This window comes from Triticum aestivum, chromosome 2B, assembly GCF_018294505.1.
Source record: "Triticum aestivum cultivar Chinese Spring chromosome 2B, IWGSC CS RefSeq v2.1, whole genome shotgun sequence".
In the NCBI taxonomy this organism is placed as follows: Eukaryota; Viridiplantae; Streptophyta; class Magnoliopsida; order Poales; family Poaceae; genus Triticum; species Triticum aestivum.
The window spans coordinates 606874235-606880625 of NC_057798.1; positions in this window are offsets into that span (position 1 = coordinate 606874235).

Here is a 6391-nt window from a genome sequence, read left to right on the forward strand (position 1 = left end):
TGAAGGAGGCGTCCGGATCCCGTCACACCGGGAAGGGGAGGAGGTGCAGCGTTCACTCTATCGCCTTCGGCAAGGGAGGCAATCCACTGTCAGCTGCGTTATTCTCTTTCACCCAGCGCATGTGCGGGAGGGCCACCGACCCCTTCTTCCTTGCTGACGTACGTAGTGTGGGCAGATCCGGCCTCCCGCCGCACGCCTTGCCACATCCCGATGACCCTAAGGTATAAGTTTCTTTCAAACCGTCATTGCTCTAGCTACATGCGGATCTTTTTCGATTCTGTAGTCGAATCTAGGTCTTGGTTCAAAGAAGAAAGAAGGGTGCAGTAGGGTGGAGCATGAATCTAGGACATAGTTCAATGAGGAAAGGAGGGAGGGAAAGTAGTATAGACTGGCTATCCAGCCGCTTTGTTGGTTGAAAAGGGAAAAAGGGGGTAACCTGAAACTGGGGGGTCGGGTAGTTTGTGCAGGACTAGATTTGCTGCCGTCACATAGGAAAAAGGTTCAAAGAGAACAAATATGGGAACGATGCAGATATGCTACTTGGCTACATACTTTGCATCACCCATTTATACGTGTGGACACACATGGTGCTGGCATGTCCCATGTCACATGTCCCATACAACTATTTTGCTGTTGTTAATCTAAGAATGCCGGCAGAAAATTGAAGCAATGCCACTGTTAAAACTATATTAAATTTTTAGCGACTATTGTTCTAAGAGAATGTCTCTGTTAATATGAATTAATGCAACCGTTTTAGAAATGCTACTATCCTACTTTGTTTTCCATCAAGATAAGTTAGATGCATCTTTTTGTTGCTGTTTGTTTCATCCTCCTTTATCGGCAAGTAATTGTTTACTTTTTTGCCTCTGTTAAAACAGGGGTATCTATTCAACTTGTGGCTATTGCGACATTTTGCTTCGCTACGCGAAACACTTATGTTTTAAGAGTGTTTTGTGCAGTTCAACTTGAATGTCACACCGGCGACTTTGCTTAATTTTGGTGGAACTGCACAAAAGGAGATCGAGATTTGCTTCCAGTCTTCCTGGCTAGTTGTTTCAAATCTTGATCTCATCTACATGATGGTGCAGTGTGCTTTGTGATGTTGTGCTACTTGTTTTGGTACTATTTTGGATAAATGTTGAATTGAAGCTATTGAACTGTTGTCTTTTACCATTAAGTGAGCAAAAATTGTTCCAACCCAGACATGATGCTTGTTGCTTTCTTACACAAAACTCTGCATCACCCCCTTTATAAGTAGATGGAAGCACAAAGTGTTGTTGCGCCCACTCTCCCCTGGAACTGTTTATGCTTTTTGTTAATCTAAGGCCAATGGTAAAATTCAGCAATGCCACTCTCACAATTAACTACTGAATCTTTGTTCAAAACTGCAACACTTGTTAGGGATTGGTGGAATTACCATTTTTGTGGCCGCATGTTTCATCCTCCTTTATTTTCCAGTAATTGATTCCTTTTTTGCCTCTGTTAAAACAGGGATATGTATTCAACTTGTTGTGATTGCGATACTTTGCTTCGCTACGCGAAACACTTATGTTTTAAGAGTGTTTTGTGCAGTTCAACTTGAATGTCACACCGGCGACTTTGCTTAATTTTGGTGGAACTGCAAAAAAAAGGAGATCGAGATTTTCATATATGTGTTGGGATTTCGTTCAAATCCTCCTCTCGAGTTGTTTCAAATCTTGGTCAAGAAAGGTCAGTACCGAATTTCATCCACATGATGGTGCAGTGTGCTTTGAGATGTTGTGCTACTTGTATTGGTACTGTTTTGGATAAATGTTGAATTGAAGATATTGAACTGTTGTCTTTTACCACTTAAGTGAGCAAAAATTGTTCCAACCAAGACACGATGCTTGTTCTTTGGTACAACAAAACTCTACATCACCCCCTTTAAAAGTAGATGGAAGCACATGGTGTTGTTGCACCCACTCTCCCCTGGAACTGTTTATGCTTTTTGTTAATCTAGTGCCGCTGGTAAAATTAAGCAATGCCACTCTCAGAATTAACTACTGAATCTTAATTCAAAACTGCAACACTTTTAGGGATTGGCGGAATTACCAGTAATTGATTCCTTTTTTGCCTCTGTTAAATGAATCAGTCGCATTGTTTTAGGAATGGTACTATCCTACTTTGTAGTTCATTCTACATGTTTAACCAAGGTATTGTTAAGATAATGTCTCTGTTAAAATGAATCAGTCGCATCGTTTTAGGAATGGTACTTCTCTGCTTTGTCATTCTTTATACATGTTGAAACAAGGCATTGTTAAGATAATGTCTCAGTCAATATGAATGAATCACACTGGTGGAGAATTGCTACTCTCCTGCTTTGTTTCCCATTAGGATAAGGTAGAACAGTAGATGTTTTTCTTCTAGGAGTACAAGTCATCAACTGTTATTTCTCAGTAATTGTTTCCCTTATACCTATTGTTGCTTACAGGGATATCAAAATTAAGACTCGGTTTTATTACGACTTTGATTTTAGTTGAAATGCACAAAAGGAGCCAGTGTGTCCAAGGCGAACTGCTGCATTACTGGGTCCAGTTGGTCATTCCACTTTGCAGAAAGAAGCAGTCACTGTTTGCACTACATTATAGGACGAATGATCGAGAAGCTTTAAGGAGTGTTAGTAGACGCTAGTGACATGACTAGTCTGCAGAGAGCTTAGGCAACTCTACAACACGTGGAGTGCACTGGGCAAAAAGTGCCCAAACAAGTATAAGAAGCCGTGACAGGACTCCCAAGTCTGTCAATGTCATTCTAAGCAACAATGATGGGACATCTGGGTATGGTAATCTGTTTACCGTACTTTCAGTTTGTTAGTCCACTGATTGGTGGGTTGACACTGGGGCCAATATTCTGTGTGTGCTGATGTGTGTTTGTTTTTTGTAGCATATAGATACGAAATCCACAGGGATGCTCAGCTTGATTTTAGTGGAAATGCACTAAATGTTGAGATGGTTTGTGTCCTCCATAATACTTCATCATGCACAATACATCGAATGATTCTCTAATCATTCATCGTCACCTTGAGCCACCGGACTATCGGCTGACAAACTGATGAAAAACCATGCCCGTTCCACGATCATAGGCATTACATATTTTGAATGGGAAACGTTTGTCAAAGTTTAATCATTGATGTTAGCAAGAAGACATTAGTTTAATATATTGGAATTGGAAAACCTTGTCAAAATTTGCTCATTGATGTTAGACAGAAGACACACATTTGATATTTTTGAGTGGGACGCCCTTTGCTGTGAGCAACGTCGATCGTTTTTTCCTATTCGTGTGTTCAGTTTAGAAGTAAATAGTTACTCTGCTGAGATGTATAGTCACATGAATGTTGACTTATGTAAGGTATTTTAAGAGTTTGTTCTGAATATTGTCTATGTAATGCCAGGCCTTGTGTTTGATTGCAAAGTTGAGCTTGGAATGTTGTGGCATGCGGCATCACGAGCTGTTCACCGTGCCTCCTGAGAATAATGCTTTGTATTGTTTTGCATGTTAATCTAATGCCAGCAATTTGCTTGTTAAGAAGATCATCCTCTTCTGTTGTTTCCATGCTTAGGAAGTTCATCGTCTTATGTTTCATTCATAGCCTATACGACAAGTTGTGTAGGTTAGACGTGAAACCATATGATCGTCCGACAAACTCATGATCATAGGCCGTGATTGGGTTGTCATTTTCCAACCAAAACCGTTTGTAAAACAGACGCTTGTAAATAAAAGCAGATGGTCTCGGGCGAAGCGCTTGGTTGGTCGATTTCGACTAGTAAAATATACACTGGTCTCTAAAATTACACGTGTAACCCGCCGATTTTACTTACAGACCTCGTGCCCTCGGTTTCATTACACCTGTATTTTACGCATTGTTTCCGATGACGAGTAAATTACACTTGTATCTTAATACATGTGTGAAATAAACAAGAGCCCTCAAGCGTGGCCTTACCGTTTCATGCCGTCTTAGTCTCTCGAAGGTGCTCATAGGTGTCCGACGATCCTGGCTTCCTGAATGAGCAGCGGACGCTGTATCAGACCATCCATAGGGCCCGCAAGGCCCTCTCCGTTGTCCTTCTAGTTCTTGCGCTCGCCGTGGCGCCAAGCATTGTGAACATGGTAAATGAACATGAGGATTCAGGAGATGACTTTATTTTGACTAGATGACAGTAGGGACCCACTAGGGCCATAGCCATATGTACGCAAGTGCCTCCTTATTATGTAAAACTATATTTTCTTTGCTTCCTCTGGGTTTCCTCACATCACGGTCCCACACCATTGTCAACCTATGTAGTCAATATAAACGACAGAATTGCACAAGGTGCGGCCGACATCTGGGACCAAGCAGGTCGAGCAGTATTTGTGTTTTTGAGGCGTGAGCACAGCAGAGTTTTTCTTGAGCGATGTTTTCATTGTTGTTCAGAGGAGAGCAGGGTATTAACTGGGCGGGTTGTGGCCCGTCTAGCCCAGGCCAGATATCCAGCCCAGATATTTATTTATTTTCAAGATGAAAATGGCTAGCCCAGCTATACGTTTTTTCTCTGCCCCGCTGGGCTGCAAATCTTTCCTAGGAGGGATGCATTAGGCTTAATAGGAAAATGGGCTTGAAGAAATAATAAATGGGATGTAATTATAAAAACTGGGCAGTAACTATAAAAAATGCACCAAAAACGTAATTAGTTTATAAAATGTTATTTTTCGATTTTGAAAATTTTAATTTTTAATTGTTGCGCGCAATGTTTCGTTGGATTTTTACGTAATACAAATTTATATTTAATCTGACTAGAAATTTCGGGATAAAAATATTTTGGATCCCATCAAAATATGGGAAATTTTATTGAATTCTGTCTTGAACGGTTGGTTGAAATTATTAATCGTTGTCCTAGCTAGAAAATGGGCTGTACTTTTAACAAATTGTAAATGGTCTGTAGTAAATTCCATTAGAATTCAAAAATGGGTTGTACATTCTTACAAATCGCAAATGGGCTATAAGTTCTCTCCCACACACTTGTGGGCCTACTAAGTTGACGCGTCCCCTAAAAAAAAGAAGTTGACGCGTATGCAAGGCTTTGTCAACTTATAGCCAACATACTGTTCTAGCAGCAGTGGCCTTTGGATGTTTATCCAACTGATGTCGTGCTTCATCTTCAATCTCGGATATTCTAGCTTCGGCCGCCCAAAAATTGATTCCTCCCCCTGACATCTGGGGCGCACCGTTTCAGAGGCTGACCTGGGGGCCTACTAAGTTGACGCGTACAAGGGCTTTATCAACTTAGTCAATATAAACAATTCTAGCTGCACTGACCGTACGATGTTCATCCAACGGCCGTCGTGCTTCTTCAACCTCTGGTCTTCTTGCTCCAGCCACCAAAGTAGCGCCGGTCGTGCCGCCTGCTCCGGCCTCCCGTGGTCGGCTGTGCTGCCACGGAGGCCCCACTGCCCCCTACTACTCCCACTGCTCGCCAGGCCATCCCTCCACTCACCCACAACCCCTGTTATTCTGCAGCGACGACAACCTCACACCAAAGTCGAACCAGTGAACCCTTGTACTCCTCTCCGTGTGGGCATCCACTGCTGCGTCTTCCCCGGCTCTGCGTCCCCTTCCTAGGCCTCACCGTCGTCCACCGCCCTGGTGCTCTCGGCGCGGCGTGTTGAACACGGTCAAGGAACGACTTCCATCGGACGTGGACTGTATGTGGAGAGGTTGAAAGCTGGGTCCACGGCCGCACACAAGGAAATGCCTCCTTATTACGCGCAAAATAATGATTCCTCCAGCTGACATATGGGACCCATTGGAAGGGCCTCTATATTTCGCGAAAAAATGTTACCCCCGCTGATAGGTCGGACCCACCAGCTATATCTTCGCACGCAAGGAAGTGCCTCCTTATTATGCACAAAAAATGAATACTCCCCGTGCTAGATGGGACCCAGCATAGTGGGAGGCTGACTTGTGGGCCTACTAAGTTGACGAGGACGGAGGACTTTGTCAACTTAGTCAGTATGAACGATTCTAGCTCTAGTGACTGTACGATGTCCATCCAACAGTCGTAGTGCTTCTTCAACCTTTGGTCTTCTTGCTCCAGCCGCCCAAAGCAGCGTCGATCGTGTCGTGCCGCCTGCTCTTGCCTCCCGTGGCAGGCTGTGCTACCGCGGAGGCCTCACCGCCCCGTACTACTCCCACCGCTGGCCAGGCCATCCCTCCACTCACCCACACCCCCTGTTATTCTACAGCGATGACAACCTCACACCGAAGCTGAACCAGTTAACCCTCGTACTGCTCTCCACATGGGCATCCACTGCCGCCTCTTCCCCGGCTCCGTGTCCCCTTCCTAGGCCTCGCCGTCGTCCACCGCCCTGGTGCTCTCGACGCGGCGTGGTCAAC